Here is a 24980-nt window from a genome sequence, read left to right on the forward strand (position 1 = left end):
CTGAGTTCAGTTAACTAGAGACAATTCTTTGACATTAACAGCTGAAATAGGGCCACATTAGAAGTGCTGTTGTGTGATCACATTTTAGTGCCTATTATGTCTTGATTAAGACTCCCCTGGATATTCCTTTTTAATGGAATTTGAGGAATTAAAAATGGCTTCACAAATCACTTTTTAATCTGGTGAAGTAAGCAGGGAATGAAAAACACCACGCTGTCATCTTCAAGTGCAAGGAAAGTTGTAAATAAAGAAAACAAATTAGTGGCTGGTTCACACCTCATCAGCTACCTAACAACCTGTTACCAGTTAATTACACACCTTTAAAACGCATGTACAAGGGAAATTATTCAGAAAGGGGAGGGTGGCAGACAAGTACCATTGCAGAAGAGGCTCTATTTAACTATTTCAATAACCAAGCATAAAGGGGGAAATTTTTTTTTCTCAAGAATTATAGTCCCAAAAGTGTCATCTCTTAGTAGTCTAGCCCCAATGGACTCCACACCAATTATTCACTCTAGACAGAAAAATATTAGTTGAGGACCTCCTGGGAAATAGAATCTCTGATATCCCCTTGTGACCTATTCTAATCTCCTCTGTCCATCAGCAGCCTCCACTGGTTGTTTACTATGTTCAGAGCCCAATCCTGAGCAATGAGAGAAGAATTAGACCACAGATGACCAAGCTAAACACCACTGCCGAGAAGTCTGAACAGTCTCGCTGTGTTGCTTCCCATTCTACAATATGCCAATTTCCTCTTGCTTTGCTGTAGTTGGAGTAGAAGGCAATTGGAAACTGTGTATACTGGACAAGGAATGAATTTGGGGTGGAAGCTGAGACTATTATATGACCTTGTCTATACAAACCCTTATGGAGGGACTCACGTGTGCATGAGTGTGATTTATTTTTTCAAAATTATTTTCAATAAGTGAAAGACACCAAACTGTGGCTTGGTAAATGCTAATGATAGGAGGGAGCTGTCCTCCAGGATTTTGGTTTTGATACTGGCTTTGACTTCATGGCTTATCTGGAGTCAATCCTTTTCTTACTCCATGCTCTAAGTTAGTCCTGTTAAACCAGGATAATCATAACCTCACTGGACTGCTTAGAGGTACAACTGATGGAAATAATCTCAATGCACTAAATGTGTGGTAAAGGTTAATTACTATTATTTTCCATGGTATTTATGGAGAGTGAATGATGAGATTGGTTTTGTTGCCTGATCAAATCTATTTCCCATAGCTCTTACTGTAGCTTATGATCTAAATTTTTAAAATGGTAATATGCTACGTACCTACTAAAGGTTCTACCTCAAATTAGTCCACTTTTAAATTGATAATCTAAGCAGTTTGAAATCAGTTAACTCCACAAATTAATATACTGTATGTTCATTTCATTTGAATTATTTTTATTCCTAAGTGAATATTTACATGATGTGTATCCAGGGTCAGTTAGCATTAATTTATCATCTAGCAACTTAATTCTTCAGGGGGCACGATAGCCAAAAGACATCTAGACATTTCCATTTAAAAAAATATGTATGTCGGGGCTCCTGGGTGGCTCAGTAGGTTGAAGCCTCTGCCTTCGCTCAGGTCCTGATCCCACGGTCCTGGGATCGAGCCCCGCATTGGGCTCTCTGCTCAGTGGGGAGCCTGCTTCCCCTTCTCTCTCTGCCTGCCTCTCTGCCTACTTGTGATCTCTGTCTGTCAAAATAAATAAATAAAATCTTTAAAAAATATATGTATGTGTCTATACAAACTTATGTACACGCATACATTTTTCCACAGTCTATAAGCTGTTCAAAATCATTTGGGTAAAATTCTCCTGGTTATTTGCCCAAAGGCATTTGTTAGTTGGTTAGGTAAATGGTTGAATGCATGATTTGAGCAGGATGTATGGATTTTTATTAAATCTTTGCCGAGATATTGAGCATATCCATAGCAAATCTTCTCAGAGAGTAAAGACCACTCTCCCCCCATGTAGGTCAAATCCAGAATGCTTTCAAAATTATTTTGAAATAACACTCCCCAATCTCACTGATAAGCTTCCCCAAAAACTAGTTAGTTAGTATGATATGGTTCATCATGGAGTAGTGGAAAAGATACTGCATCAAGTTCTGATTCTCTGATAATTGTGTCTTCCATATATTATTCTAGCATGTTCTAAAAGTAATGCAAACATATAAAAAAACATAGATCAAAGGACTCCCATAGTTCCATCCCTCCAAGATTACCACTTTATATATATGGCTTTTAAACAAAAAAATGCATTATTCTATATACTCTGTTCTGAAGCAGCTCCTTACTGATGAGAATTTAGGTTGTTCTCAAGCTTTTCTATTATAACAATACTGGAAATAAACATCCTTGGACTTACTTGTCACTTACTTGTGCAAGTATCATCACTTACTTGTGCAAGCCTTTCACTGGTTAAATAGCTAAAAAGTAGAATTGCTCAAAAAAGAGTATCCACATTTAAATCTTAATAAATATTACGGATTAGTCTCCTAAAGATACTAATGAATGCTCACTCAGAAAGCAGGAATTTGCTTTTTCCTGCCACTCACTTGCTTGTACCAGTTAGTATCACTCTTTCATGTGTTTGCCACTCTCAGATGAGAAAAGATAGATCTTATTTTTTATTGGGCGTAAGACTATTTTGGGATTGACCACTCTTTCACATGCTTTTGGTCATTTTCATTTATTTTTCCATTAATTATTGTTTACCTTTCACCTTCATCTCACCCCTATTTTCTAGTTCTATCACTTTGGACAATTCAACCTCTCTGAGGTTTTATTCATTATCTATACATTGTCCAAATGAGATACATCCAACACCTGTGCTCTTACCTTTGTCTCTTTCTCACCAACCTGATTTTCATCTCCATCTTACTTTGAAATGTTTTATGAAAAGATAACTCCACCCCCCCCAAAAAAGGTAAAATGATGGCTCTCATCCCAATGTAAAAATGAACATATTTTGTAAATATTTTACTTACTTATTTGACCGGGGAAGCAGGCAGATGTTATACCAGTTCGATGAAAAGTCAAAGGCACATATCTCTGTGGAGTCAAGCAATGGAATTGCAAATGGAGGACATAGTGGTCTTTTCCTAAGGGAGGAAGGAAGTCAGTTGAAACTCCATCAGACAAGACAGAATGTACTGTCTATCAATTTTTAAAGAGTTATAAAATAGTTCAAAGACTAGGAAAAGCTAGAGTTTGATAACACTGAAGTTTATGCCATATGTAGATACTACACAATTTTCCACTGAAACATAGTATTTTCTACAGTCTCTTCCCTTTTGATCAAAAATAATCTCAAAAGATTATTCTTGACTACAAAATAAGATTGGTATTAGTGAATTTGGCCTGGTTATTTAAATAGGAAACACTGCTTGACCATAGAGGTATTCTTAAGTTTGCTTTGCAGGAAGATTTTATAAGGAATCTCAGAATGGACTGTTAAAAGCCCCTTGTTATTTGCTATTCTGACATTAGGAGACTGGGGTAAGAAATCACCACTAGATTTCACCTGCACTATCTATAAATTCTTCTCTTTTCCAGTTCCGCAAAACACCCTGACATTCCTGCACCTACCAGGAAGTGATCCTCCATACTCACTTGGAAGACTGGGAACCCTCTTAGCCAGGTACCAGGACAGTTTGCTTAATAGGGCTTTGTAAGCACTTGTGCATGAAGTCTATTAATGTTACCTTGTTTAAAGTACATGGTCATTGGGGTGCCTGGCTCAGTCGGTTAAGCAGTCAGTTCATGATTTCAGCTGAGGTCAAGATCTCAGGGTCCTGGGATCAAGCCCTGGGTTGGGCTCCCTGCTCAGTAGGGAGTCTGCTTTAGGATTCTCTCTCCCTCTGCTCCTCCCCCCACCCCAAGTAAGTGAATAAATCTTTTTTTTTTTTTTAAGTATGTGGTCATATTTGATTAAATTAGCATCATTCTCAAATATAATGCCTGGGTGTCCATATACAAAAGAATAAAGTTGGACTATTTTCTTGCATTATACACAAAATTGACCAAAAATAGATTATGGACCTAAAAATAAGAGTTGAAACAATAAAACTCTTAGGAGGCAAATCTCTGTGACCTTGGGTTAAGCAAACCCATCTTAGGTATGACCCCAAAAACATAAATGGTAAAAGAAGAATTTGATAGGACTTTATCACAATTTACTTCAAAGGGCACTATCAAGAAAATGGAAAGACAACACACAGAAGGGGAGAAAATATTTGCAAATCATGTATTTTGTGAAGGACTTGGAGCTAGAATATATAAAGCAATTCAATGATAAAAATTAATAATGCAATTTAAAAATGGGCAAAAGATATGAATTAATATTTCTCCAAAAAAGACATATGAATAGCCAGCAAACCCCTGAAAAGATGCTCAACATCATTACCTATCAGGGAAATATCAATCAACATCATAAATTAAAATGGCAATAATCAAAAGGCAGATAATAAAACTGTTGGCAAAGAGGTGGGGAGATTGGAGCCCTGATACACTGCTAGTGGAATATAAAATGGTGCAGCCATTTGGAAAACAGCTTGGCAGTTAAACACAGAGTTACCTTAAAAACAGTTAACATGGAATTACCATTCGACCCAGCCAATCTACTTCTAGGTATATACCAAACAGAAATGAAAACATCTGTCCACACAAACACTTGGACATGAGTGATTATAGCAGCATTCCAAAAAGTGGAGAACAACCCTGAGTCTCTTCAACTGAGAAGAAGATAAATAGTGTTATATTCATACAATGGAATGGTATTTGACAATAGCAAGAAATAAAGCACAATCACAAGGAAGGAAGGGAATCCAATCACAAAAAGGAAGGAAGCCAATCACAAGAAAAAATAACCCCACATATTGTATGATTCCATTTGTATGAAACATCCCAAATAGGCAAATCCAAATTGGTGAGTTTTTGGAACAATGGGGAGTGACTGCCCATGGGTGCCAGATTTCTTTCCGAGGTGATAAAAATGTTCTAAAATGGATTGTGCTGATGTTTGCAGAATACACCAAGAATCACTGAATTGTACACTTTAAATGGCTGAAATTTACAGTACATGAATGGTATCTCAATGAAGCTATTACATAAAGAAGAATAATTGAAAGAATGACTGACGATTCATTCATCTGATAATCTGATTCATTCAGACTGTTGTTGCCTGATATCAGGCAAAGCAGTGCCAGGACTCTGATAAATGGAAACACATTTTGGGCAGTGAGGGCATTAACTAAATCTCTAGGAACTTCATAGTCTGACTTCAATTTCTGAAATGTTTGTATTAACAAGACTTTACTCATGTAAGTTTTACCTAGGATAGGCTAAGCATCTCTTCTGGACTTGACAACTCTTCCCAGACAACTGAACAATAATAGTATATCAAATAAACCTGCTTTTTTTTTTTTTTTTTCTAGCACCTCCCTTTCTATGACATGAAAGAACAAATCTTTGTGATTTCAAAGGAGCCCTCTGAGAGATTTCATAGAAGATTTTAGTTCTTTGGGGGTCCTCTGTTGACTTGAAGAACACAGAGGAGTTTGGACAACAAAGATGACCTACTCCCTTCTGACAAAACTACTCTTCCTTAAAAAATAAAGAAGTACATACACAGCTGAAGTTCTCTAAAACTATGGCTCCTAAGTATGATCTAAACCACATTAATTCTAACTTTTAATAAAAATAACAAACTTCTGGGACATGTGGGTGGCTCAGTTGGTTGGGCCTGGGCGGATGCCTCCGGCTTGGGTCATGATCCCAGCGTCATGGGATCTAGTCCCACATCCGGCTCCTTGCTCAGCAGGGAGCCTGCTCCTCCCTCTGCCTCTGCCTGCCATTCTGTCTGCCAGTGTTCACTCTCTCTGACTAATAAATAAATAAATGAATAGTCTTAAAAAAAAAAAAGTAACAAACTTCTAATTCAGAGAAAATGGGGGAGGGGCTAATTGTCTGTCAGTCACACATCAGCCTTTTGTAGCACAGTCGAAGAGCTCATGAATACACATAACGCGGCCCTCTCTACCGCCACTTGCCATCATTTATATACATTTCCCAAAGTGGCAGAAATGAGCCTACTTATTATGGACCCAAGAGATAGCCTCATAAAAATGAGAAGCAAATGGATATAAACTTAAAATTATGATCACTAATCAGTATCTCAGTATTCTATCGTACTATCTTGAGATACTTGCTATCATACTAATTATCAAATGAATGTCCTTTAATTAACTCAAGTTAGTATTAGCCTAAGGTTTTAAGTTAACTATAGATCTTGTAAATTGTCTTCAAACTGACAAATGACAAAATGTAATTACTGCTGAAATGGAGTCGATCAGAATAATGATTTAATTTGGGTAAATACGAATTTACATATTTCATAATCTTAAACATTAAATAGAAGTAACATAAGAAACTTCAATCAGTAAATCTGTGTAAGATTAGAAAGCATATATCCAAGTAAAAATTTACTCTTTTATATACATATATATTTATATATATATGTATATGTATATGTATATATCACTAACAAAGCAGAGAAGACATAGCTATTTTTTAAAAAATAAAACAAGTAATCCTAATTTGTCTCATTTAGTAAATTCTGTGAAAGTGCATTCTTAAACATTTCTGGGCCGAATACTTTTTAAATCCATCACATTGAAAATATGAGGAATTCAATTTCCTTATTTTCTGAGAGCTTTGGGATTATTTTAGTGATATGTGTTTAACTTTATAAGTCGATCAAAATAAAATTTCTTTAATTTAAGAGACTTTATTATAATCTAATTTATTAACACTATTGAAAGTAAGAAAATAGTACATACTAACAGAGTGAGAAAGAAAGGTTTTTCTGAATTATAGTAACATATACGCACACTGAGAGAGAGGAAGAAAGCTTTCAACTTGCAATCTGAAATTTTAGCCATGGGGTGGAGTGTAAACAGAGAAATATAAAACTCATCAATTTAAATATCACCTTCCCAGTGGGCACAAAATTCTTAGTTAATTTGATCTCAAAATAGACAAACAGAAAAGACTGAAACACCAGATTTTCTGCCATCTCTCTTCCAGCAGAGATCTCTATAAACTATTAATCCACTTACAGACATCTTCAAATAATCAGATCATAAAACCAAATTCCCATTAATTACTGGAAAATAATGTATTGGCTACTGTTAAATAACAAAAGTTCAACCGAGGAAATTTAAAAAATCTAATTGGCTTTATTAATCAATTCATGAATCAGGCAGCATCCTGCATAGCAACGAGAGGGGAACTCCAAAGGGCGACAGGAAAGGTTCTTAAAGGTACATAGGGTGTGGAAAAAAGGAAATTATTAGCGAAGGCCAGGTCACCCTACCACGGTGAACAGAAAGGGCTTATCAGTAAATTTCCCAGTGCTGATCAGGAAATAACCCGGTTAAAGGTTACATTACTAAAGGGGTTGAAACTGTAGTCAAGTTAGGTATTAAGTTTAGGTTAACTTACTTCTTAACCTAAGTAACAGCTTTTTGGGCCTTTTTTTTTTTCTTTTAAAGATTTTATTTATTTCTTTGAGAGAGAGATAGTGAGAGAGAGCACGAGAGGGGAGAAGTTCAGAGAGAGAAGCAGGCTTCCCCTGGAGCTGGGTGCCTAATGTGGGACTGGATCCCCTAACTCCAGGATCATGACCTGAGCCTAAGGCCGTTGCTTAACCAACTGAGCCACCCAGGCGCCCCTTTTGTTTTGTTTTGTTTTTAAGCACCGCAAACAATTGAAACCCGAAACCCAAAATATAAAACAGGCAGAGAGGAAACTTAAAATTAGAAAAGCAGTGAGCAAAATTCTATTGCTGGAGTTGGATTCACTTTTCGGAACCAAGGAGAGGTCAACTTGGGCATACACTGCCTACGGAGTGTGCTTCTCAGCTTATGAAGTTCTCCTGTCTCTGGTAGGTAAATCCACCGGGCACCTCAGTGGAACCTCAAACACTGTTAAAAGATAATTTTCTGAGAAAGGTAAAATCAGGACTCTCATATGGATATAAAAATGAGCACGTGTTAAAGATTTTATGTTACTCATTCAAGGAAGGAACCAGGTAGATGTTATAATAGGCTTATAGAAGTCAAAAGGCACAAATTTCTACGGAGTCAGGAAACGGAATTGCCAATGGAACCAAAACCACTGTTCACACGAGAGGATGGGAAGTGTATTGAAATTCTCCAGAGCAGACAGAATGTGCTTGTCTCTCAACTTTTACAAAGAGCTGTAAAGTAGTTCAAAGATTTTGAAAGGCTAGACTCTAATAACCCAGAAGGATATATGCTCTACGTAGATCACACACGGCTTTCTGCTGAAACACAAATTTGTTTTTTCTACAGTCTGTTCTTCTGGACGTCTTTATACAGCAGCTGTTCGTGTCTCCTGTAGACCCCATAAATGTTTAATTGCTCTTCAGAAAAAACCTGGCTCTCACAGAACTAGCAGTTGAGAAAAGATTTCTACTTATGTGGTAAATGCAAAGTGGTTTTATTAATACTTTTCCCCTTTATGTGATATTGAGCTACCCATTTAACTGATTTTTTTTTCCATTTCTCTATTAGTTGTTTGGGCATCATTATAGATAATATGCAAAAGAAAGTAAATTGCTTGTAGTTGGGAACAATTGAAGTTATAGGCTGAAGTGAAGAGGCCCAAAGATCACTTAATTAACGGATTGGTTGATTTCATAATCACTCATGGGTTGTTCTCCGTGTGCTAGGCACCATGCTTAAAGAAAATGCAGTTTCAGCATTCAATAATTTTGAGTTTATCTGGGGCAGTAGATGAGGAAATAAGCACCTATAAAGAGCGGTGAGGATATTTATTATAATACAGGTATGCAAAGGATGTCTTAGGAGCACAGTCGGGGAGTCAAAGTCACCCAGACACCTAAGCTCAATCCTCAAGGAGCGAGCAAGGTCAAAGATGTCAACAGGGAGATTCAGGGAGAGCAAGTAACAAGGCCATGGGTCGGAAAGCAAGACAGCGGACTTCATTCGGGAAATGACAATTCCTTCCAGGAGCTGGAGCAGGAAGAGGGGTGTGGGAGGTAAGGAAGGGCGGCCAGATGAGGTAGGGGAGGAAAACAGGATCACACCGTGGAGGAACCGAAGAACCAAGGCCCTCTCCAGCAGGTGAAGCATTTTAAGTTAGGGATTTCCACGATCAAATTTGCATTAAAAAAAAAATCAGTCAAACAGCAGGGGAGAAAATGGATTGGTAGCACTAATGTTTCCCAGTGTACATTTCATTAATGATTCAGCACAGACTTTTAACTGATGCTCTGGTTCCCCCCTGCAATCTTTGTTTACAATTTGTTTGGCCCATAGCCACAGCTTTGCTGCATTTTGAGTGTAAGACTGTGACTTTGACATGGAGGATGAATGAAAAGAGATGAAGGGAAAAATGACGAAATGAAGCAGGGGACCGCAAAGTATGGCTTACAGGTCAAAGTCCACTGCCCATCATTGTAAAGAACTCTTTATGGGCACATGGCCATGCCCCTGTCTCAGCCTTGTCCCTGGATGCTTTCTCGTCACACAGTGGACCTGAGTAGTTTTGAGAGGCTGTACAGAACGCCAAGTTTGCCCACCCCTGATAGGAAGGGTTGAAACGTCTGTTAACTTAGTTAGTTTATCTGATCACTTATTATTTATTCCCGATATTCCAGAGGATTTATGCAAATATTTGTGGCCAGCCCAGTGCAAATTTTCTAACCTTGAAAGCTGGGCTGGTCATAAAGCTTTTCAAAATGACAATATTAATGCCATGTAGAAGATCATCCTATAGGACATTAATTCTTCCAAAATCTTCTAAGAAGATCTGGTTTATATGCTATTGAGCTTGATTTATTTTCGTTCAAGGAGAGATACTTGGAAACAGATACATTTTTAAAATAGTCTGTAAAACTTTTAGGACCTTGAATTTGACACTCTCAAAGACAGAAAGTACAGTTGGGGCACTGAATATTAATAGTTATGATTTTTCCTAGATTCCTGTTTTAATATATCTGGGCTTAGCATCTAACACCCCATTGGTGGGAGAAATACACTGTAGTGTTTTGTCACTGACCAATTTTAGCATCTTCTCCAGTCCCCATTCTAAATAAGACTGCCTTGGATTGCATCAAACAGGCACTTTGCAGAGGCTACAGACTGGGAGAGCTCACACAGTTCACAGCGAGGGCCTACAGTGCCCTTCACCAAGCCCCACAAGCTACCTGCTCAGCCATCCTTAGCTCAGACACTTGGAATATTTGGAAATTTAAAGAAAAGGAGCAAAAACCTGTTAGGTTTAAATCTTCTGTAGTGTCCTCCGGAGACTGATTGGGGACACATGCATGAGTAGCATTTACTTAATAAGAAACTCCTTTGAGTGGAAGCCCAGAAAACAGTGATGTTTAAAAAAAAACAAAAAGAAGAAGAAGAAGAAGAAGTATATGTTGGTCCTTGATTGAAATTATCCAACATTTTGGGAAAAGTCAATTTGCATAACAGTTGGTGTTTCACCTCCTGGTGTTAAACCCATCTTCCCTACGCTGTCTTTTTGGATCTGTTAATCAAGTTTTCTGCCTTCTCTAGACAGCAGTCTAATTGCTTATGTCCTGCAGAAACCCCTTACTGAGAAAGAGATTTAATTTGTACCTTAATCCAATATTTTTATGCAGTATGGTAAAACACTATTACTTGCTACAGTATTTTGTCATCTTCATCATTAGTTCCTAATAGAATTCCTTCCTTGACCTTAATCTGACTTTTATTTTTCTGCCACCTCTGTCACAACTTCTGGGTTTTTTTTGTTTTTTTTTTGTTTGTTTGTTTGTGTTTTTTTTTTTTTTTTTTTTTTGACCCAGCATATCCTTTTCTGCCAGAGACAAATCATCATCACCACCACAAGAAATATTGATTGCTTGCCCGCAGGGGGCACTTCACTGTACCTTGTAGGGTGGGATTTTTACCAGATTTCATTAGCTTTCTTCTGTGATGCAACAGAAAAACCAAAACCAAAACCAAACCAAACCAAAACAAAACAAAAAACAAAAAAACACCCTCAAACAAACCAAACAAAAAAGCATTTAAAAAAACCCCCAAAACCAAACAAACCAAATCCCAACAATCACCCACTTTGTGTCATTCCTTCTATCTCGAGAAAATGAAAAAACACTTGGCCGCAGTGTGAACCACACACTAATGTGGCTCTCAAGAGAGGTGATTTAATGAGAAATGTATTTAAACCTCTAAGTCCATTAGCCCTGCCCTTCCACCCTCTTTGGTTTTTTGTTTTCTTGCAGGCATGACTTTCTCTTCCATCTACCCTTTCCTTTTGCCCCCCTCTGGCCTTCTGACAGCAGCAGAATGAGTGTTAGCGATGTACTATTATTTGACATCCTTCTTTTTATAAAATTGAATTTCTTTTGATAAATGTCAGAAGGGGACACACATTCTTCAGTAAAATGAGCTCAGCCTGGAACAGATTTGTCACTGCCACCTCTCCAGTGCTCTCTTTTGCTTCTGACAAATACAGTATGTCCTGAGCTTGTCTGTCCTTGGTGACCTTAGAGAAATGGAAAAGCGATCCCATCCTTTCTGATTTCAGCACTCCGAATTGTCAGAGAGGGCAAGTGAGAGATGATTTAAATGTTTACATATTCTTCCTTTGTTGCTGTCCTCTCTGAAACAATGTATATCTGGGAAGATGGCAGAAGAGAACAATGTGAAAGGCATCACGTTAAACAAGGCTCTCTTGTATTTTGGTTTGGAAACTGTTAAGACCACAAAGATTCTCTTAGGTGTCCCTTTCCTTTCACATTCCTTTTATGTATCCTGATAGAGGGATCAATTTGAAACACAGCTGATTTCTCAACATGGACGTCCTCTTTACGGAATAGATTAGAAAATGAAAATTTACATGAAATAAACTTCAACTTTACTGCAGTGTAGGGAGGAAAACTGTCTTTTTCTTCTATCTTTCTAAGGTGCCTATTGGGAACCCTTCAACAAAAGCCATACTAAGGAAAGAAAAGCATACACATTTATTTAATGAAAGTTCTGTTGGGTCCGTAATCAAAGGAACGAGACTGATAGAAAGCGAAAGTCAATCAAAGCTTTATTTCGCGCCAAGCATCGAGAATCAAACTGACCTTTCGGGGCCACCTCTTACAGAGAGGGCGACCACCCCCAGCCTCACAGACAAACTTTTAAAGGGCAAAGGCCATGTGGTTGAGCCTGGCCACACACAGGTGGCCAATGAGATTATAACACACAGAGAAAGCTGCACAGTCATGCTAGGTCACACATGGGTGGCCAATTGAATTACAATTTACCCTATAGTAGATATTTGAACTAGCCTATCACCTTGGTCAGAACTGGCACCCAAAAGGCGCCCAAAAGGCGGGGCCGCACTCCTTGGTAGCTAGGGAAACAGTATGCGTGCTTCACTGATTGGATGGTCTCCACCTGGCCTGACCCGCCCTTGTATCTGGGCTCTGTTACCTGGGACTGCTTTTAAGTAAGTTCCTGGGGGTTCGGGGGCAGGGTTAGTTTAAGTATTACTGCATAAACAAAATCACTGTTTAACTGGATGGAGCTGCTTTGGCTAAATAGGCCCTTACAGTCTATGTAACATGGAGTCAACACAAAGAAACAATGACTCAAAGAAACGGTTTCATCTGAGTGTTTCCATGCTATGTATGATGAAGAGCAGGAAGTCATGGAAAGCTAAAACAAGGTAAAGAGTCTGAGCTAAGTGTAGTGCACTGGGGAAGAAGTGGTACCTTGTAAAGCCTATTCATTCAGATTTCTTTCTGGGTCCCTTCATCTTTGGAGATAAGGATGCTCCTTTCCTCCAGGTGTAGGTAAGATAAAGAAGCTGAAGGACTCCTTAAAAATCTGCTTTTTCGGGGCGCCTGGGTGGCTCAGCGGGTTAAGCCGCTGCCTTCAGCTCAGGTCATGATCCCAGGGTCCTGGGATCGATCCCCGCATCGGGTTCTCTGCTCAGTGGGGAGCCTGCTTCCTCCTCTCTCTCTGCCTGCCTCTCTGCCTGCTTGTGATCTCTCTCTGTCAAATAAATAAATAAAATCTTTTAAAAAAATCTGCTTTTTCCTCCTTCTCCTGCTTCTGTTCTTGCTGGGACCTGCACTCCCACTTTACACTTGACTCATAATATATGTCCCCTTATAAAGGGCTAGGAGTTAATGATTTATTTAGAGACTTTCAGTGGAATAGATAACATCTAAGGAGGAACCAGGCAAGAATAACCAGAAGCAGCTGTCCTGTGCTTATTCCAGACCACTGGTGCTAGACATCTAGGTACCAAGATCCCATGGCTCCAAGAAATAAGTGACTTATGGAGGACACCTGGGCCCTTGTCCTTGTTCTAACCAGTTCCTGGATGCACAAAAGGACACATACACCAAACCACAGTCCTCAATAAAAACCTCAACCCTGAGCAAAGGGTTTCCTTTCCTTTCTGAGTCTCCCACTCATCTGTACTTGTGCTCTCTCTGTATCTTCAGTGAACTCTGCTCTCACCTGCCACTGCCTCCTATTTGATTCCTATTCTGTGCGTAGCCAAAGCCCCTCTAGACTCATCCTCCCAGACTTCCTCTGGGTCCACAGACCTGGCCTGAGAGGGAGGGCACCTCTCACAGAGCATTGCATGGCCTGCTGCAGGGGAAGTTCAGGAAGTCTCTCCCGTATGTACCTTTTCTTAAATTTCTTCAGCTCAAAATATTTAAGACATCAAGTTGTCATATTTTGGGGTAACCTTTCCTGAACCCAGTGAGTAGATCAGTCTTTTTCTGTGTGCATGATAACATTGTTATGTTATTCCTGTGTCAAAGCAGACCTGAACAGCAGAAATGGGGTAAAAATGAGTATGCTAATGTAGTGATACAAGGTATTATCTTCTTTTCAGGTAGTTATGCTGTTTGGTGAGTTAGAGACTACGGTGGGTGGGGGGGTGTCACACAAAGAAAACTTGATTTGCAGCAAATATGGGGATAATTTCCAAAGCCTTTACTTCCTGAGCAGAGATGAGTGGGTTCCTTTTATTTAGGGTGAGGATGAATATTCAGAAAGGGGAGCTTTGTCATCTCCCCTAAAGATAGCCAAGCCTATAGGAGTATACTATATTATGTTAATGATCCTTAGGCTCCTCCTAGGGCAGAGACTTTAACATTATAATGAAGTAACCCTGGGGCCAGAGGAAGGAGCTCCAGATAAGATCCCAGATCGAGAGCTGGTATCCCCTGGACGGGGTCTTTGGATCCACAGCTCCCGAAGGAAAGAGGCCTTGCTTGCTTTTGAAACAGCTCTGAGAGTCTTTTTTTTTTTTTTTTTAAGGTCTTATTTATTCATTTGAGAGAGAGGGAGAAGGAGGCTCCCCGCTGAGCCAGGCACCAGATGTGGAGTTCAATCCCAGGACCTGGGGATCAGGACCTTAGCCACTTTGGTGCCCCAGCACTTGGGAGTTTTTTACCACTGGTTGTGTCTGATGTGGTTAGGTTAGAGACTGTTCGTTTTTTTGGATTCCCTTTGTTCCCTTAAAACTCTTAACTACTCAAAGTTTTACATTTCTTTGTGATTTTGACACCTCCTAGGAAGTTCCGTATTAAGTGTGTTAGGACGAGTAGTGTCTGTACGGCATACATAGATCACAAAACTAGCTGGGGGGACTAAAATGACTTCTTGTTCTTTTTCGGGGACCCCTAACTTTTTCTGCTTACAGCCTGTCCTGGAAATAACACCAAGTCCTTCTTTTCCAGATCTGCCTGAAAGACGATTATTACCACACCTTACCTCACTCTTTGTTGATGGAACCTGGACTGGATCCTGGCGGCAAGAACCAAGCAGCGCTCGGAGACGTGGGAGGATGGCAGGTTTATGTGACGTCGGCAAGCTCGACAGCTAACACCGAAACGCCTAGTTCAAAGTCAAAATGATAGGGGGAAAACTGTACTCTGAGATAGCCGACCGAACCAGCAAGGGAACTCCAGTCCCTGTCTCAAAGCCCTTCTAGTTCTTCTTTCCTACCCCAGTTCGTGCACGCAGGGGCACGTGCCAAAAGTACCAAGTGTGCCGAAGGAGAAGGGTATCAGTTACCCTCCCTGCTGGTGCGCGGGACTCAGAACTTTGGAGAACAGCCTCCTCTGAGACCCCCCGGTGTTAAATAAACCTCCGATCCTCCAAAGTATCCGAGTGCTGCTTCGTTCTTCCGCCAGGATCCAGTCCAGGTTTAGTAACATTTGGTTCCCTGACCGGGAAACCCAACTGTGCTGGCCCACTATTGTCGCAGGTTGGGGGCCATGGTGGGGCAGTGATGGAAGGAGGGATCCTCAGGGAGAAGGTGCGCCCTGCCTAATCTTCCGCTGTCTTTCCCCGGTTGCCTTAGGCTGGTCTGCCGTGATGTTCCCACCCAGACTCAAAGGAGATTTGGCAGGTGAAGACCCGGTCCCCCCCGTTGGATTCTGGTAAGGCCTGGGGCCCCAGGACCCAGTCAGGCCCACCCGTGCAGGTGGAAGGGGTAATTGATCACTTCCCAGATACCTCTTAGAGGCCTCACAGGTAGGGACTCTGGTGGAGGTAGGGGGAGGTCCTTAAGGTCAGGAACTCCCAAAAGGTCACGATCCCAGGTGTCCCTCAGGATGGAGACTTTAGGGAACTTTCCCAAGCATCTGCCGAAACTCCCTTTGTTTGGGGAAATTCCCTGTCTTATCTGGCCGGACATGGACTGCTATCCCCCACTTGTTGGCGGGAAAACATGGCGTCTGCTCCTTTGGAGCTGATGAGCTCCTGAACTCGGGAACCCTTTCTCTGCCCTTTGGAAGCACTTTGTCTCTTCTGCCTCTCGCAAACCCCTTCTCCTGTTTCGGCACCACGTTGGGTGCCTGCAATAACTGGCTTCTAGACGGTCCTCGGTGCCTCGGGCACCATGGCTCCTCCCTTCACTGTCAAGGAGCAAGAAGAGCATGCCCAGGACAAAACACGAACCTCTCCAGATTTCCCCATGAAAGTTGACCATGGAGAGGATCCAGGTGGGACATAATTCAGCATTTAAACTAAGTTCATTGATTTGGTTAAGACAGATGTGTCTTTTAAGTTATCTGTGGTAAATGTGAAACTTTTATTCTATCAAGGTTTACTGAAGGTCAAATAACCTCATGTTATCTCTACTGAGTTGTTGGTAAAAAGATGACTAAAATAGTAAATTGTCTCATCACAGTTTTCATCGGCAATTGTTAAAATAGTTTTCAAAGTCTTTGGTAACCTGAAACTTTATAGTTTTGCTTGGATGACAAATGGAATCAAATTTGTTGGACATCTGGGTTTTTCCAAACAGGATAAAGTGCTAAAGCATTGATTGCTGGACATAGGTTTGTGCTTTTGACTTACTGCAAAGAACTGAGGATATATAAATCTGTTGGTAAACATGTTTTTTACTTAACTGATTCACAGATTTGCCATTTAAGAATTCTGGTGTAGGGGCACCTGAATGGCTCAGTGGGTTAAAGCCTCTGCTTTGGCTCAGGTCATAATCCCAGGGTCCTGGGATGGAGCCCCTCATCATTGGGCTCTCTGCTCAGCAGGGAGCCTACTTCCCCCTCACTCTCTGCCTGCCTCTCTGCCTACTTGTGATCTTTATCAAATAATAAAATCTTAAAAAAAAAAAAAAGAATTCTGGTGTAACAGTTCACACTTGTTTACTCCTTAGTCTTCACTAGAGATAAAGGTTTCCAAAGAATGCAAAATTCTGCTAACTGTAACTAAGACTGATGGAAATAAGGGAATCAACTCTGTATATGGAAAAGTAGGAGATATATAAGAAAGATAAGGAATGGGAATGCATTTTGTTGAAGGTAAAAGAAGGTAATTTTGTCCTAAATGAGATGGTTGTTTGGAAAGAAATGGCTTGGGACAAAACCTGAATGCAAAGGAAAGTTGTAGAAGATTTGTGAAGGAGATCTTTGTAAATGAATTCTAGGTGTGATCAGGATGGACTAAGATTGAAATGAATTTTAAAAAGACATGGGTATAGAAAGTTGGTTTTCTCTCTGTTCAAAAAGACAAAGTATTCTCAATTGTTGGTCTGCTCTTGGTAAGAAAATGCAAATAGTTGTTTTCTCTCCGCCTGCTTAGAAAATTCAGTTTCTATGTCTTGTCTTTATCAGGTCTTTAACATTCCTAATCCTATGGAGGCATGTGCTTTAAAACTTTCTAACGTTATAACAAACTTCCCCAAGATTTAAATCATGAACAATGTCTTGTTGACTAATTAGGCTTGCTTGTTTGGTATGTAACGTTCCGCTTCTGGCTATTGAAGTGTTATGTATCACAGAATAACTGAGTTTCCTTGTCAATTGTATCATAGTGAACTCTCCCATCAGATCATTAACCATGTCATTTCTGAGTATGTCATTTATAATTGTTCTAATTCTCTTGTAAAATGAATTATATCTTCAAAGAGAGTCATAAAAGGACTTTTAGGATAGATACACATATTCAGTATATTAAAAATCCTAAAACTGAAATGAGTAAAAACTTCCAGAACTAAGAAGCTGCATTCAGACTGAACAAGAATCAGTAACATGGGACTAAATGAACCAAAAAGATGATTAAAATTTTATGGTCCTTGTTTGAAAAACATTGATGGTTCCTTAATGTTCACTCTTCCTGATTAAGGAAATGTAAGATTTCTACAACATACAGAAACATGATAAAATAATAATTTGTAAGCAAATTAAAGCATTCAACTTTTCTTTCTATCTGAACCCTCTGAAACTCAAAAGGTCTCAGCAAGTATTTCTTCTTCCATGGCCATCAGTCGTTTGCATAAGTTTAGTGAGAATCTGTTCTCCTTGTAACAGGACACCATTGGAAACATAGGTTATTTTACCAAGGCTTTGACTGGAATGTCATATTTGAGAAAGACATGCATAGATTCAGATATGACCAGATAGCTTTAAGGAACCAAGTTTTTTATGAAACATGGAGCCATAAAGGCTCTTGGAACTGTTGGCCTGATATCTTTCTTAGAGAGGTCCCAGGAACCTCATCAGGTGCATAAACAATGTCACTTCCTGGCAGGTACAGGGCCCTCGGGATACTTTGGGGACCTAATGAAGAGGAATTTGCCCAAATCTTAGAGGTATTGTAGGCATGTCTGATGGCAAGTGCATGCCTTGGCTTCTGGCCTGTAGAGGCTACTAAAAGTTCAACCTAGTGATTCATTATAAAGTTCTACCAAAGCAGATTCTAAAAGATCTATATGATCACTCACTGTTCTTGCTGAGCTTATGTAAATAATTAGGCCAGGTTTGTTAGAACTGAACTTATTTCTCAAGTAATTAGTCCTGATTTGACATCTCTGGAAATGAGGGTTATTTTAGAGAGAAAAATTACATTTAAATAACACACCTTTGTGGAGGTAAGTTCTAGATTTGATTGTTTTTAAAAGATTGTTGTTTACCTAAGCTAGACAACTTGAGGTAAACTTCAGAGAAGTTGCACCAATACCTCATTTAGACAATCTTCTTGTTTTTATTTTGTGGGGATAATAATAACTGGACCCCATGGCACATGAGTAGACAACTGGAAAATGGGATTGATTCCCCCCAAATTGTATAGCTTATCACCTTGACCAGTTCTGTGTGGCAGGGATAATGAAATCATTATCATCATGGTATCAGAGCATACCCCACTCCACAGGGTTAACTATGGACTTGCGGGGATAATGGATGACCCCACTTTCTTTATAATTGGATTAGGTAATGCACTTGGGGATGGCCTTATCTCCTGAGACAAGTTTTCTCCCACTTGCCAGTGATTCTTTGTAATTAGAATGTAAACTCTTTACCTCAAAGAGGTCTTATTGGTATTTTTCAGTCATATTTATCCTAGAAGCCACCTCTATTGAGGTACAATTGCAAACAAAAGCTTACAGTGCTCCTGGTTAAAGGCACCTCAAAGCTCACTATGTGACAGCACCTGACTATAATGACTTCATATCAGGTCCAGAGTGTCTTAGAAACCAAAGGCCACCAATGGATGATGGAGGCCTACTTATTAAATACCAAGCTATGCTGATAGATATGCCTGAAATAACACCTAAAACCTGTTAGACTTTAAACCCAGATACCCTTTTGCCTGGACCTAAATGTTGTACTTCTATAGAGCATAACTGTTGAAGTTCATTGATCTTGTTTATTCTAGTCAACTAGATTTAAAAGATTGCTGCAGCTATAATTCACCTCAAAGGCTCTATGGCAGGCCACCCTTGTAATAAGTAGGCTTAGAGGAGACCTCGAACAGATTGGAAACTTAGAAGTGGCCCAACACCTCCAAGCCCTGGGAAAAACTCAAAGGCGCATCTCCCAAGAAGCTTTAGAAAGGACCCTCTCCAACCATGGTGGACGGGACCCCACACTGTTGTTCTAACCACCCCTGCTGCCCTCAAGGTCTTAGGTGTCACCCAATGGGCCCACTACTTTAGAGTAAAGAAGGCTCTTACCATTTGGATGAATTACACCACTGGAAAGCCCATTCAGATCCTATGGACCTGCTCTGTCTCCACCTTTGATGAGACCCCACCGACTGTTGGACATCTGTTCACCACGGTCCCTGGCTATCGTCGGCACAATATCCCTCACCTCAGGAGTTGGACTTTACGTCGATGCCTCTTCTCCCAGAAACTTTTTATTGTTGTTGCGTACCAGGCAGCCTTAGGAACCTAAAGATGGATTGCTAAGTTCATAGAAAACACTGTTACCAGGCGAGCCACTCCCCAGATACTAGCCTTGCAGGACCATTGTAATAGATGATAACTATGCCCTCTAAACTAGGTGTTTAAAAGGGCATCAAAGCGGGGGAATGGTAAGGGAAAAAACTGTGCTCTGTGATGGCCAACCAAACTCCAGTCCCTGTCTTAGAGCCCTTCCGGGTACTTTTTTCCTATCTCATTTCCCATGTGCACATCAGGAGTACCAAGTATGCAGAAGTAGAAGGGTATAAATCCCCCTCCCTGCTTGTGCTCGGGGCTCAGACCTAGAGAACAGCCTCCTCGGAGCCCTCCCGGGGTTAAATAAACCTCGGATCCTCCAGAGTCTCCGAATGCCACTTGGTTCTTCTCGTCAGGATCCAGTCCAGGCTTCATAACATTATGAGAAAAATTTCAATTAGATTTTACAAATTCTCCAATAGTTATTCAATAGTCATTGAATGAAGTGGATCATTGAACAATTTATTGCTTGGACAAACTGTTAGTAACCTTTACTAGATGAATGAGGCGCTGAGCATAGCATGGATGGAAAACTAGACAGACAAGGTTCTTGCCTGAAAGGGACTTAATTGTTAGTAGCCAAGTAAATTAATCTACAGATTAGGACACTGTCACCAATTGAGGTTGAAATCAGATCACGCTGGGTCCTCTTCCCCATCATGATTATTTATTGTTGATGAACACCTATCCTTACCATTTTAACTAATGTCTGGCTTCATCTTTGACACTTACAAGGACATGCTCATTGGGTATAGGGCCCATCCTAATCTGGTGTGATTTCATCATGATCTTTACCTTATTTACATCTGCAAAGATCTTCTTTCTTTCTTTCTTTTTTTTTTTTTTTTTTAATTTATTTGACAGACAGAGGTCACAAGCAGGCAGAGAGGCAGGCAGAGGGTGGGGGGGAGAAGCAGGCTCCCTGATGAGCAGAGAGCCCGATGTGGGACTTGATCCCAGGACCCTGAGATCATGACCTGAGCGGAAGGCAGAGGCTTTACCCACTGAGCCACCCAGGCACCCAAAGATCTTATTTCTAAATGAAGTCTTATTTTGAGGTTCTGGGTGGACAGACATTTTAGAGGGACACTGTTAACTCAGTCTACCCCATATACCTGACTAGTCATTATGGCAAGCTATTGTCCACCTAATATCCAATGCCTCTTTATTCCAGGATAATTACCCCCCCCCCGCCCGCAAACAAACAAACAAACAAACAAAAAAACCAATGTGATCAGCCCTTAGTTCTAGACCATGGTAAATCTCGGGCAATCAAGACATTCCTGTTTCCCACTTCCCCAGTGTCTGCTGTGGCTAGAGGCTGGCTAATGACACCTCAAGTCAGCTGTGAAGGAGAAGGTTGTTCAACAACATGATGCAAAAACAAGAGAACTTAGAAATGTTGCTAATATTGTCAAAATTCTGCACCAACACCAGCACCTGCCTACCTGCAACTGCTTAAGTAAAGTAAGCCTCTACATGGGAAGCCCCATTTAGCAGAAATTCTCTACCTTGCATGCAAATGCATCTTTAATTGATTTACTCATCAAGTTCAGTTAACAGGCCACCCCAAAATATGCCAAAGTGGCATATTGATTATTTTGAATTAAGATTACTTGAGAAACAGCTGGTGCAAGAAAGATACCCTGACCCTGCTTTCTGTCCCCCCGAAAGCAGGAAATGAATCTCTCATGCGTGCCAGGAGATAGAGTGACATCCTTATCAAGGAGATAGAAAAGTCAGAAGAGAGAAGAGAGAGAGAGAAGACTCTGTGAACAAACTCTGCTTAGACTAAGTTTCTGGTCTTGTCAGTTGTTCCCAAATTTATTGTTTTGTTTTTGTTTTTGTTTTTGTTTTGTCTAAAAGGTATAAAGAAGCCTACTTTGGTTGCTTTTTGGGTCCTGTATCTATGAGACCTCCATATATATGAAATTAATTTCTTTCTCTCCTATTAATCTGTCTTGTGTCAATTCAATTATTAGACCAGCCAGAAGGACTAAGAGGGGTAAGAGGAAAATTTCCCCTCCCTGACACTTCCTTTCCATTCAATCAAGTCTTCCTCATTTCTCACTAGACAATTATAACATCCTAATTAGCCTCCTAGCCTCCCTGCCTCATTCTAGACTCATCTATTCCCTATGGACTCAGGAGTAATTGCTCTGAAACACAGATTATGCTCTCTGCTCAAAAACTTTCCTGAGCCCCCAGTTACTAAGAGAAGAATGTCTAAACTTGCCGGCACTAATGATCTGGCTTCAGTCTATTGTTTTCTGGTCTCATTTATATCCACGTCATTCACGCCCTCTATAGTTTGCATATCAAATTATTTTCCTAGACATACTGTATATTCACATCTCAGCCTCTCTCCTCAGTTGGGAATAATTGTGGGAATCTTATTTATCCCTCAGAATCTAGCTGTACGTGTCCTCTTCCTTGAAGGCCCCCATAGTCATCCAGAGGAATTCATCCGTGAACTCACGTACCATGTTGTTTGTTCTTTTTGTCAGGGAGCAAGAATTCCTGTCTCCTTCGAGGGTCCTTCTAGCAGGACTAAGAACAAAACTGACATGAGACCATTAACAGGAGAAAATCAAATTTAATAGCCTATGTATGGGGAATCCACACAGACATGAAAATTCCAAAGACATCAGGCACAATGAAGTATATACATCATCCTGAACTAATAAGAAAGGGGGGCGTCTGGATGGTTCAGTGGGTTAAAGCCTCTGCCTTCAGCTCAGGTCATGATCCCAGAGTCCTGGGATTGAGGCCTGCATCCAGCTCTCTGCTCAGCAGGGAGCCTGCTTCCCCCTCTCTCTCTGCCTGCCTCTCTGCCTACTTGTGATCTCTGTCTGTCAAATAAATTAAAAAAAAAAAAAAACTAAAAAAAAAAAAAGAAAGAAAGAAAGGGGTTGGGGGGGGCGCACCTGGATGGCTCAGTGGGTTAAGCCTCTGCCTTCCGCTCAGGTCATGGTCTCAGCGTCCTGGGATCCAGCCGCACATCCTGCTCTCTGCTCAGCAGGGAGCCTGCCTGCTGCTCTGCCTACTTGTGATCTCGATCTCTCTCTGTTAAATAAATAAATAAAATCTTAAAAAAAAAAAAAAAAAAGAAAGGGGTTGGGGTCTAGGGCTTCAGAGGAAAGGAATGCAATTTACAAGGCAATAGGAGTAAGAGCAAATGTTTGGTAATTAGATGTTTGCTCTGTCATACAGGTGGGTCACTAAGATAAAATTTATCTCTGCTAATAACCCTTATTCTCGGGAAGACCCCCAATTTAGAGTCTTCTATGTAGTTAAGGAAGGAAAAATCATTTCTCTTGAGCCTGCAGTCTCTCTTTTTTCTTTTTCTCTCTCTTTTTTTCTTTTTCTTTTTTTAAGATTTATCCTTTTAATTTAGACAGGCAGAGAGAGAGGGAGTGTGCATGTGTGCACGCGTGTGAGCAGGGCGAGGGGCAGAGGAAGAGGGAGAAAATCCCTAAGCAGGCTCCCACCTGAGTGTGGAGCCCATGGGGACCCCAAGATCATGACCTGAGCTGAAATTAAGAGTCAATCACCCAACTGAGCCACCCTGGCACCCCAAGTCTTGTGGTCTTGATTGCCCTTAGCTTGGAATAATCTTCAGGGTAAATTGGCCCATCTTAGGGCAGCCTGCCTTTTGCCCTTACATTCTATTTCAGGTGGTCCTAGGCTTTAGAATGTTTGGCTTTCAGGTAACTTGCACCTCAGTCCAGTGTACACATCTACACATCTCCTTTTTCCTATGCTGAATGTAGACTTTCATCTTTCACTGATAAACATTTTCCATTTTCATAAGGTCCTTCTGTCAGATGTTTGATCTTAGCAACGTCATTATCTCCTTTATAATGCTGGTGCAATTATTTAAGTATCCTACTGCATTTTACTCAATATTTATAAACATGAAAGTGATACTATTAATGAAACTATAATTGAGACCAACATTAAAGTCATGAGTTGTCTCAAATTTGCTCTATCTTTAGATCTAATAAAATGCTATTAAGTACAACTTAATTGTTCTTAAATTGGTACACCATGTTTAATTGGGAAGAAATGGTACAAAATTGGAGAATATGTAGAAAATGCAGGAGTACATTGTTGAAGGTTGTGACTTGAAATCCAGGTCTAGTAATGGGAGAAAAGGAGACATATTTTAAATGGTGGAAAATACATTGCAATTATTGCAGTCATCTGCAAAATACATTGTAATTATCCAAAGGCAGAGAGAAAAATCACAGGTCCTGAAAGCTGTTAATTTCTTCTCTCAAGAAAAAATGAGGATTGATGCTCTTTTTTTTTAATTAAAAGTGTTTAGACATTACATTCCACCATTTTATCATCACAATTTTTTTTTTTTGCGAAATCCCCATTAGTAAGTCCTTCCCAAAATAAAAATAACTTTTTAAAAAGGAATATTAAATGCCATCTAAGAGAGATAGAGAAGTGTACACTGAGATAAGAAATTACTTTAGAAAATTACTTTTATTGTCTTTATTTAATGTTGTATCTACAAATAAACACATAAACATTCTAGAACACTTAGGGATAAGATAAACCACACATTCGTACCATAATTACAGATTGCATAATACATTTAGCTCTGTATAAAGAGAATCCTCCACTTTTGCAGTCACAGGAAAGGGGGGAGATATCAATTAATTGGGCTCCAAGAGAATAAAGAATTCCTGATCCAATAAATTTAGGAATACTGGTTCCTAACTCCTGTTTTGGAGATTCAAAATACGTATTAGCATTTTGAAGAAGTTCCAGTTTAAAAAAAATCCATTTAACTTTGTTTAATGATTTATTTGTTAAGAGGAAGAATTTTTTCCCTCAGCACACCTATTAGCAACTCTTTCAGGATGCCTGGGTGGCTGGCTCAGTGGGTTAAGCCTCTGCCTTCGACTCAGGTCATGGTCTCAGGGTCCTGGGATCGAGCCCCTCATCAGGCTCTCTGCTCAGTGGGAAGCCTGCTTCCCCCACCCCTGCTTTCCTCTCTACCTACTTGGACAGATCTCTGTGTGTCCAATAAAAATAAAATCTTAAAAAAAAAAATAAAACAACCCCCCCCCCAAAAAAAACCACAACTCTTTCTCAGCAAAAGAAAGAAAACCGTATACAAAACTAAGCAGCTTTCTCTTAATCTCA

This window comes from Mustela nivalis (genome assembly GCF_964662115.1).
Source record: "Mustela nivalis genome assembly, chromosome: 12".
Taxonomy (NCBI): domain Eukaryota; kingdom Metazoa; phylum Chordata; class Mammalia; order Carnivora; family Mustelidae; genus Mustela; species Mustela nivalis.